Below are 12,500 nucleotides of genomic sequence, written 5' to 3'. Positions count from 1 at the left end.
TCAACATTTGAATGGTCAAGTAGCTGCTTCAGGACCCAGTCATAATGCTGCAAGAGCTGCGTGAGGCAGCTTCTACCTGGACGGAAACCATGCTGGGTCTCATTCAGCAAGTTATTTTCTTCTAGGAACGCAATCAATCTCCTTCTGACAATTCGTTCCATGACTTTACTAATATGTGAAGTCAGAGAGATGGGCCTGTAGTTCCCAGCCTCTGCTCTGCTTCCACCTTTATGGATAGGACATATGGTGCCTTCCTTCAGCTTTTTGGGAAGTTTACCATTTGCAAGGAAACTCTGGAAGAGTATCCGGAGTGGTCCTGCTAATTCTTGTTTACACGACCTTAAGAGAACAGCTGGGAAACCATCGGGGCCAGTTGCCGAATTTGAGCTCATTTCATTTATGACAGCTATCACATCTTCCTCTTCAATGTCGATGTAGGTAATGGATGCAGTCTTTTTCTGCTGAGTGCTATTGTCAAAGAAATCAGCTGGGTTCTTTATCTGCATGTGACTCAGAGGAGAAGTGAAGACACTCTTGAATTGTGTACTGAGCACTTCACTTATCCATGTGGGATCTGCAGTCAGTGAGCCATTAGGCAGAAATAGGGGTCCTATCTTACACTGTACCGTAGCAGTCTCTATTGCAAATCTATAGAAAGCCTTGGGGTTTGTTTTTATGCTTTCCACTGCTCTCTTCTCCTTCTCTGCTCTCTCCTTTTCATGGGAGAGTTTAATTTTGTTTTCTATTTCTAACAGTGTTAGTTTTAATTTAGCCCTTTTCCTATCCTCCAGTTCTCTATTTAACTGGTTTGAGACCTTTGTTCTGTGTCTCATAAGGATTTTCCTGTCTCTAGGAATTCTATTGGCATGTTTGCTGGTCTTTCTATATGCATACATAAACAGGGTGCGATGGGTAAATTGCCACCATTATATATTTTTCATTTTGCTCATGCGCACGGCTTGTTTTTGATTTTGTCTACTACAGAGTATATTAGGGTCAGTTTGGCACCGCCTGTGAGAAAACAGCGCCATGACGCAATTTAGTCTACCTGAAATTTGGAAACGACATGCTTAGGTGTTTGGGTGTCAATCTCAGGACAGTATAGAGGATTGGAAAGAGTTGGATGAATCTAATGATGATTACGAAGGTAAGATAGCTTGGAAAACTCACTCTGATTGTTCAGATAAGAAAAGAACTACGGATTGTGTTAGTGAATTACAAGCCATGATTGACAACGATCCCTCTAAGTCAATTAGGTCCATCTTCAGGGACATGGTAGCGTCTAAGTTTCACATCAGCAGGTAGTGCATGACGACATTCGGAATTCTTCATACAAAGTGATAAAGGGCCAATTCTTACCCCAAGCTATCAAGAGTAAAGACTACGCTACGAAGCTTATGGACAAATTTACGCATCCCTTCCAACCGAACACGAACAGCCTTTGGTTTTTCTCAGACAAGATCAGGTGGTGAACACAGAGAACAACCGTTGGCTCACCCTAAAACATTTGCCAAGAGTGATAAAAATCAAATATCCAATCAACGTCATGATATTTGGAGTAATCAATAGTGGTGACGTTATGCCTGCATTCATCTTCCCACGCGGCCTCAAACTCAACAGGGTGGCCTACATACCTGGATGAGGTAGTGCGGCCCTGGGTCAAGGGGGTGGCTGCTGGAAGACCTTATGTCTGGCAACAGGACTCCGCACAATGTCACACAAGCAAGAGAACCCAATCATGGCTGTTAGACAATTTCTGCGACCGCATCACCCCAAACATTCGGCCACCTAACTTCCAAGATTGCAACCACTTTGGATATTATGTGTGGAGCACAGTTGAGCGAGATACCATCAAAACTCCTTGTAACATCAAAGATGAATCGAAGGCAAGGAGGCCGTCCAGAAGATTTGCAGGAGATTCCAAAGTCGTCTAGAGGCCGTGGTTGAAGCCAATAGCGATTTTATAGAATAATTCTACTCAGTAGTATTTCAAGATATTTTTGTGTAATTGTGGAAAATATATCTGTTAAAATGAGATGTCAGTGTTATTTTCATTTTTGCGTTAGACGACAATTTATTCACCGCACCATGTATATATATATATATATATATATATATATATATATATATATATATATATATATATATATATATATATATATATATATATATATATATAATATATATATATATATATATATATATATATATATATATATATATATATATATATATATATATATATATATATATATATATATATATATATATATATATATTTATATATATAATATATATATATATTATATATATACATATATATTATATATACATATATATCATCTATATATATATATATTATATATATATATATATATATATATATATATATATATGTGTGTGTACGTGTATGTGTGTGTACCTGTATGTGCGTATGTATCTATATCTGTATGCACACACATGCGCATACACACATACATAGGCATACACACACACGCACACACACACGAACTACTGTATTTGCAAGAAAAGCAGGAAAACATACACAAATTTCAGATATAATTTTAACCGTAATTGAGCTCAACAACAGTATCATTAACTAAACATCAATAAACGTATAATTACATAATTGTGAAACGTAATTAATTAATCTAACTGAAATTTATTCAAATCAAATTTATTTAAAACTGTGTTTACCCTAACAGTCACGAATTATTATGTGTTATGTTTAGCGTAAAACCGTTACTTGTGTAGACATGTACGTATGTTTGTGTGTGTGTATATATATATATATATATATATATATATATATGTATATGCGTGTTTCTATGAAATAATTTGATCATGACAAGCCTCTCAGACTTTGGTGATGGAAAGTATTGATGGCTAGAGATATAATGATATATTTATTTTGATGTCTGATTATAACCCAAAGCATATTTATGTTCATGTGAGCAGTATCAGAAGATTTCGCTTGTACATTTAAGTAGGCATTTATGATTTTCCAGTAATCCTATATACATATCGAAAGCTGTGACACTTCGTTTTTCCTGGATATTAAAAGCGTACTTTTATTTGTTAAATAAGTTCTCTCCCACCCATGTGTTCCTGCACGTCCGTCTACACACTGGGATCGTTTGATATCACCCCATCTTCATATACATCGCTTTGTTGCATTGGAATTAACGTAGATATGCAGTGTTACCTGTGTATAAGCACCCTGCCTCTGTCTTAGGTATGGGTCTCTCTTTTACTTGTTTCAGTCATTTGACTCTGGCCATGCTGGAGCACCGCCATTAGTCGAGCAAATCGACCCCAGGACTTATTCTTTGTAAGCCTAGTACTTATTCTATCGGATTCTTTTGCCCAACCGCTAGGTTACGGGTACGTAAAAATACCAGCATCGGTTGTCAAACGATGTTGGGGGGACAAACACAGACCTACAAAGATATACACACATATACATATATATATTCCGTCTACCAAATCCACTCACAAGGATTTGGTCGGTCCGAGGCTATAGTAGAATACACTTGCCCAAGGTGTCACGCAGTGGGACTGAACCCAGAACCATGTAGCTGGTAAGCAAGCTACTTACCACACAGCCACTCCTGCGCCTTTTACACTAGATGCATAGCTAAAAGAAACTTTTAAGGTGTGTCTATTAAATATTCTTCCGAACTTATATGTTTGGGGAAACTGTTTATCGACTAAGCTAAAGGAAATATCTTAGCTACGCAAGTTTTTTAGTTCAGGGAAACAAAAATTTCTTATCTTTAAATCTGCTGGCGGTCATACGTGTCCGCGGAATGAAAAAATTTTGATCTCGCACAAAGGTTAGAAATTCTGCTCATCCTCTTAATCAGGTTGCTGAACACTTTGGCTGGTCAGTAGAAAGCTCTATTAATAAATACGCGAATCTCTCGTATAAATGTAGCCACTTCGAAGAAATGAGCCATGATAAGTTTGGCTTCTATTGTGACGTTTAGTTAAAGGGAACTCAAGTATGAGTAAAGGTTTTTCTAAGTCTATCAAGTATGTAGCTGTTCGTTACTCTCGGAATCGAAAAAATGAAGTAACAGTTACGTAATCAAGGTTAATGCAACCGGCTAAAACTCATCCCTCAAAATTGCTGTTAAAGACCACCACCACCACCACCACCATCATCATCATCACCATCATCATCATCATCATCATCATCATCATCATCATCATCATCATCATCATCATCATCATCATCATCATCATCATCATTAAAATCAATAGAATTCTTACCTACTGAAATGCTTCTAGAATGACCAACAAACACTTTCTCGAGATTTATTATTTTTTGTTATTTAATCTTTTATATTTATTTCGTAATTGAAACTTCGTTACTCTTTCAGTTGTTATATTCTTGTTTTTTGTAATGTTTCTGTTCTGTTGAAATAAAATAGTTACTTCAATTCACGTTTGACAGTTATTAGAAACACACACACGCACACACACACACACACACACACACACACACACACACACACACACACACACCCACCACACCACACACACACACACACACACACACACACACACACGCACACACACACACACACGCACAGAGGTACATACAATGCACGTGACTGGGTGTGTATGTCTGTATGTAATGAACACTTTGAAATACTGAATTAATGAGAAGACATTCTATTTGAATGAAATCAGGTTGATAAAAAAAAACAAACAAACAAAGCAATAAACAAACAATAACAAATCTGAGCTGAGTACGCTTTGGTGAACTTTTACCTAACAAATTTCATAGAAGTGGAACTTGTTAAACTCATACATACAGGCACACACACACGCACAATTAAACACATACTCACGCTGACACACACATATACAGACGTTCACATAATTAGATTATATTGTGTCTCAATATGTGTAGGTGTGTATATAATTCAGAGTTGAAATATTTATTTACATAGTTGTATTAGTGTAGTTGAATATTTGCTCAAAACAATTTTCCCATCTGCATAAGACTTATTTATCTAAGTTCAACGGAAGCTAATCAGCAACGTGTGGTGAGCAGACGGATGGACGATTAAGGTTGTTGCTTGGTAGATAGGATGGTATAGAGTTAGACTTGGACAGTATGGAAGTAACAGTGGTAGTTGTAGTAGTAGTATAAATGAATTAATCGGAAGAATTAGGTAGATAGTTGTATATGATTTATTGCAATTACCCGAGAGAAGACAGTGATAGTGCTAGCGTTCAGTTAATATAAATCTGGTGAATGATTCCGACAGTAAGGTCGGAATCACGGTTTAGTAAAACGAAGAAGGGCTAAGCACATGTTCTTTGTTCGTTCCGTAAAATAGATTGGGAGAAAGGAATTCACAGTTGCTGCTGTAGGAAGACATTTATTAACATTTGGGTAATCCCTAGGCGGTGACCTGGCAGAATCGTTAGCATGTCGAGCTAAATGCTTAACGGCATTTCGTCCGCCCTTATGTTCTGAGTTCAAATTCCGCCGAGGTCGACCTTGCCTTTTATCCTGGGGTTGATATAATCGACTTATCCCCTTCACAAAATTGCTGGCCTTAATCCAAAATTTGAAATCAATGTTTAGGTATTCCTAACTTGCACCGGATTGGACCCTGCTAAAAACATTCATTTGCCAAGTGGTAAATAATGCTAAATCAGCTGAATTTTCAGTCTACTATCAAAATGAAACAGACTGGACTCCGTTAAATCCCCACCAAATCGGATGGTGATTTTGAACCGGATGTGAATTCAAGGGTTCTCTTCAAGAGTAGATATAACCGATGGTCACCTACACAAGTTCTGCATGGTCAGTTTACTGGCTTTATTTCGAGGATATGACAGTAGACACTTATCAATGGGAGAACGTCGGGCTCACAATCATGAGGTAGTGAGTTCGATTCCTGGACCGGGCTGAGTGTTATGTTCTTGGGCAAGATACTTTATTTCACGTTGCTTCAGTTCATTCAGCTGTAGAAATGAGTTGTGACGTCACTGGTGCCAAGCTGTATCGGCCTTTGCCTTTCCCTTGGATAACATCGGTGGCGTGAAGAGGGGAGGCCGGTATGCATGGTCTTCTATAAACAACCTAGTCCAGACTTGTACCTTGGAGGGGAACTTTCTCGGTGCAATGCCATGGTCATTCACGACTACAGAGGTTTTAACCATTTATGGTACTTAGTAGTGAGACGGAATACGGAAACATATTATTGCAAAGCGAATATTTTAACTATACTACCAGTGCAAGATACTCATAGTATAAAATATTAGACAGAATTATATCATTGCCCTATGGTAAGTAATCAAATATTACTCTGAAAACATTCATCCTCCAAAGTTTGGATTAAAGAGATACTTTCACCTCTGTATTTTCTTTGTCGGCCTATACTACTTGTTGGGCTCGTACCACCTCCACTCTAGCATTCCCACCCGAGTTGTCTCAATCCCTCTCATCACTCATTTTGTATCCATCCGCTCAGATTTTCTCTAGTCTGTACATACTGTCCTTCCTCAGAGGACTTTATCCTCCCGGAACCCCACCTTGCTCATGTTTTTCTTTTGCATATGTTGGCTTATAAAGAATTTAAGAAAAACATTAAAGGCGTTAGTCTCAACGGTATCGAAGGATACTGCCCCATCAGCCGGGTGTATCAAATGAAAAGATTATGTGCAATAAAAGTGCATTATTACATTCTGTTTGCTTTCCATCAAAATTTTTCACTTTCCTCTCAAGAAGTGGAAAACTTTCATAATTACAAAAAGTACTGTTCAGATCAATATCATAAATATACAATTGTCAACGTAGTTAATTATAAATATGTTATTATCATAAACACATTTAATATTGCATTTATTGTGTAATTCAACTCTATGTTATTTATTACATTCTGCATTGAAAGATTGCTTCTAACTCAAATATTATACGAAATAATTTACAGAACAGGGGAGAACACGAGTGAGGCGAAATGCTTTAGTTGGATACATGTCACATGTCCAATTAAATATTCACTTTATAGCTTACTAATGGCGTTTTATCATCAGTGCAACTAACATCTCCAAGAGATAGTCATCGAGTTCTGTGATTGTGATTTTACGAAAAAAGTTTGCCTTCATCAACAATTTTAATCTAATCAGTAATATCACACGATTTGAAACGTGATGACAATGGTAAATCATATAATCACGTATTCATGCTACAACATTGATGGCATTATGACAATACAATCAACAAACTACACATTAAAATTCAGATATTAATACATGTTTAAAAGATGTAGAAATCGAAAAAGAAAAAAAAAAACAATGCGCAAATAATGTTTTATTAATGTATGAAACAATACGTGTAGAATTCTGGTAGGATAATAAAGATAATTATTAAAATATTGCAATAATTTTCTATAACACGTATATAAGGACACACGCACATCTGCATATACATAAATTGTCTCTTTCTCTATCTACCTGTCTTTCTCTCACTCACTCTATCGTTCTCTCTCTCTCTCTCTCTCTCTCTCTCTCTCTATCTTTCGATTTCTCTCTCCACACGCACACGCATATGCTTAAACCATAAAAAGTCAGGAAGTATGAACGGTGAATATATTTATTTAACCACTTGTTATCCTTAGAATTACGGCCGTTTCACAGCATTCTCCTTGTTATAATAATTTAGGAAGATAAATTATGTTTACATATCGGCAGTAATATACAATATATGCTACGCATTAAGTCATACTGTTGTATTGTCACAAATAAATGCAGATAAAGAAAGTTACACCAACACTTCAGTTGTATGTTCAGTGTATATATACATATGCACAGGGATGTGAATTATATACATATATACATATGCACAGGGATGTGAATTATACTGGGAGTAATGCAGAAGTGAATACGAATTTCTTTTTTTAAGTGAAGCTGGTCGTTAAAACTGCACATTAGGTTTAGTTACATTTTCTCTATACGAAGGTACTACTCATTGAACTCAACTCTCGAATACTCTTTGAAAAAATTCAGGTATGCGCTGGTGAACTCACATTTTCCCAGCATTTTTGTCTCGTTTATGTTATCAAATCGTTGTCCCCACAGACATCCCTTGATTAGAAGAAATACGACGATGCTGGAAGGCGTGAGGTCCGGGCTGTACGGTTGATGGTAGACGATAGGATGACAGGATGACTGGACGACTGGACGACTGAGCAACTCAATCTGCGGATTACTTAATTTGTTGCAAAAATGCCTGGTCACGCTTCATATGGTGGATGTGGATAATTTTCTAATTCTTTTTCGGTCTCTTCCTCTTTAAGCGTATGCTATGCTTTTTAAATGTGTCGTTGTACAGCTCATTGTTCACGTGACAGTCACATGCCAAAAAGCAAGAAAATTTACGCCTTGTCATCTCGCCACGATTTTCTTTGTAAATCGTTTGCTCTTCAAGAGGTCTTGAAGAGATGTAACGCCAATTGATGGGCTGAAATTTCATTTCATTCCCTGTCAACAAATCGGAGAATAAACGTATATTCAATCGTTTGTTGATCAATGAAGACTTCTACACTTCTCTCCTTGAAATCTGAGATTAACTACTGATGTATTCAATTTGTACACGCTTTATTTTACGATACATAAAATATTTCATAATTTTCTGTAATGCACTGTGACCTCAGTCTGGTTGTGCCCTAAGTTTACGGATTGTGTTTTGTCTGTCCGCTTACTCCCAGTTCATGTCATTGGTCGAAAATGATAATCTGTCACTGAAGGGTTTGATTTCCATGCTGTTTTCTTTTGTTGAAACTTCATCCATCTGAGAGCATCGCTTTTTTTTTTTAACGGTGTAATCTCTCTAAACAATCGGTAGCCGTCTTTAGATGACAGATTGTCTGCACTCCTCCATCGCCAAGAACTCAATGATGACACTTTGCTTCTGCTTGGAACCCGTTATTTGCTTGCAGCAATAAAAGACGGTGTCAAGGGTCCCTACAGAAAAAAGAGATATTTTTTCCATCATGTGCATTTAAACAACCTATGTCAATTAATAAAAATGTTATTCACACTTTCTTTCGTTACAAATATCGTGTATACTCTATGTTTGAATATATGTACGTATCTATATATCGATATCTATCAATCTGTCTGTCTGTCTGTCTGTCTGTATGTCTGTTTTCTGTTCATGTGTGTAAGTGTATGCATATACACACGCACACACTAGGCAGGCACATACACATATAAATATAGAACGTCAGGAAAAATACTTTCAAGGTTTTTATGAAAGGTATACTCTTTTTACTCTTTTACTTGTTTCAGTCATTTGACTGCGGCCATACTGGAGCACCGCCTTTCCTCGAGCAAACTGACCCCAGAACTTATTCTTTGTAAGCTTAGTACTTATTATATCGGGTTCATTTGCCGAACCGCTAAGTTACGGGGACGTAAACACACCACCATCGGTTGTCAAGCGATGTTGGGTGGACAAACACAGACACACAAACACACATATATATACGTATACATATATACGAAGGGCTTCTTTCAGTTTCTGCCTACCAAATCCACTCACAAGGCTTTGGCCGGCCCGAGGCTATAGTAGAAGACACTTGCCCAAGGTGCCACGCAGTGGGACTGAACCCGGAACCGTATGGTTGGTAAGCAAGCTACTTACCACATAGTCACATCTTGAGTAAAAATTATTTGCCAACATAATGTAGAAGCCTGATTAGGACGAATGTTACTGTTATTCAGCCCCAGGAAATATAGTCTCGAGCTGATTATCGACGCACTATCTGCGTCCTTATATTTTCGAACGCGGGAGTTCAGCGTCCTCACTCAGCCCAAACCAATATCTGTGTACCACTTGTTTCTGGGTTATTTGACTTCATCAGCACAGGATAACTAGTCGGCTAGAGATTGCGACACTAGACTCTTGTTCGAAATATATACTTTTTAAAGTGACATACAGGCACTGATCTCATAAATAGAGAATTATTATTTCTGAATTTCTGAACGAGAAACATTCAGTAACAGTACTCTAGAGTAAAGATTATTTACCAACATAATGTGGCAGTCCTGATTATGACGAATGTTTCCTGGGGTTAAATAACAGTAACATTCGTCCTAATCAGGACTGCCACATTATGTTGGTGAATAATCTTTACTCTAGAGTACTGTTACTGAATGTTTAGACATAATAATTTAGACATAATAATTATTTATATATATCTTGATATGTTGATTCAGTTAAAAGGAAAATGAAATGACAAAATAAGATTAGATTCTGCACAGTGCAAGTAATGTTATTAAAAATTTAATATTGTTTTATCGGAATTTCATGATAGTAATAATTATTATTTCTACTATAGGTACACGGCCTGAAATTTTGTGGGAGGAGGGTTTGACGGTCGATTAGTTCTTCTAATGCCTAATTACATCTAAATTTAGCTAAGGTAATTCAGCAAGTGATCTTATTACCAAACACCTGCAAGTGTTCGCATTCACAACATTGATTAAACCGAAGATTGGAGAACATTCCTTACCTCACTGTTCTTTTTGACGTGTATTTTAAATCCCCTGAAGAAATCTTCCAGCAATTTAGACGTTGGAATATATTTAAACAGCTGTACGTAGATTGAGAATTTGTTCCTTATAGATCTATGTACTTTTAATGTCGTCCTCACGCGGAGTCTGTCTTATAGATATTAGATCAAACGTTTCTATCCCGCCCCTAATAGTTTCTACCATTCTTTTGAGGTGGGGGAAAGATGGTTGGGAGGACATAGTTGTAATGTTTGCTGTGTGAAGTTGCGGACAGCTGTTATTGTTAATATTGTGTTTGTTTTAGTTTCATTGTTGGTTGTCCTGTTGCTGTGGTCTTTGTAGTTGTAACTACAGCAGTTTTTCCTGCTGTGTTGTTGCTAATTATGGTTTTGCTTTTGCAGTTCTTTGCATTGTTGTTGCTGTTGTTATTTGTCCTCTAGGAGATCCAGCATTCTCACACATTTCTCTGTGACTTTAGACCTGCTAGCTTTTCGGGTTTAAAAAATATTTTAGTATCGATCAAAGTGGATATTCAGATTCAACGCTGTTGCAATACACGGCAATTGAAAGGGACAGGGAAGAGTAACATCGTTTCTTAGAAATTGCATGTTTTCTTGTTATTTTGCGGAGTCATTTCTCTAAAAGGTTTGTCGGATTTGCAGGAGGGATTACACTTTTAGTTGTTGATGTTGCTTTTTTTTTTTTTCGTTGACATCTGCTATTGTTAATATTGCCGAATTCATTGGTATTTCTCATGATCGACCGTGATTTTATTGTCATGTTGTTATGTTACGTTGCGTGACGACTCATCTTGTTGGAAATTACTGCTTCTTTTTCGGAATAGATTCGTGGACGCATTGCATTCCCTCTTGCTAAAGGTGTGAAATGGCACGGCACGTAATCCTCTGATACTCTTCTGCTTCCGCAAGAAGTTGTGAACTCTTCTTGTGTTGACTACTACTACTACTACTGCTGCTGCTGCTGCTGCTGCTGCTGCTGTTGCTGCTGTTATTACTACTAAATAATGATGGAAATGATGATGATGATGATGATGATGATGATGATGATGATAATAATATTCATTTCTACTATAGGTACAAGGACTGAAATTTTGGGGAAGTAACCGGTACTTAGTTTATCGACTGCGAAAGCATAAAAGGCAAAGTTGACCTCGGAATTTGAATACAGAACGTAAAGCGGGCGAAATACCGCTAAGCTCGCCAATAATAATGATAATAATAATAATAATAATAATAATAATAATAATAATAATAATAATAACAATAATAGTAATAATAATAATAATAATAATAATAATAATAATAATCGTTTTAAATTTTATCACAAAGGCAGCCATTTTGGGGGAGGGGATGAATCGATTACATCGACCCAGTTTTCAACTGGTACTTAATTTATCGACCCCTAAAGGGTGAAAGGTAAAGTCGACCTCGGTGGAATTCGAACTCAAAACCTAGCGACGGGCGAAATACCGCTATGCATTTCGTCCAGCGCGCTAACGATTTTGCGTAATAATAATAATAATAATAATAATTCTTTCTTCTAATGGCATAAGACCTGAAATTTTAGGGAAGAGGGCTAGTTGATTACATCGACCCCAATACTCAACTGGTACTTACCTTATCGACTCTGAATGGATGACAGACAAAGTCGACCTCGGCTGAATTTGAACTCAGAAGGTAGCAACGGGCGAAATACCACGAAGCATTTCGACCAGCGAGCTAACGATTCTGTCAGCACACCGCCTTAATAATAATAATAATAATAATAATAATAATAATAATATGTTGCAGTAACAGCCAGTGACTATTCCCTGATGCAGTTCCAGGCAATGGCTATGCCTTGATGCTGTATCAGGCAGTGGCTCCATTGGCTTCTTATCTTAACTGATTGGAAATGTTTTCATGTACATTGTTCTTGTCTTGGTATAAAATATTCTG

Source organism: Octopus bimaculoides, chromosome 2 (genome assembly GCF_046866305.1).
Source record: "Octopus bimaculoides isolate indiv1 chromosome 2, ASM4686630v1, whole genome shotgun sequence".
NCBI lineage: Eukaryota > Metazoa > Mollusca > Cephalopoda > Octopoda > Octopodidae > Octopus > Octopus bimaculoides.
The sequence above is the reverse complement of the archived record's forward strand: the minus strand, read 5'-3'. Positions refer to the sequence as shown.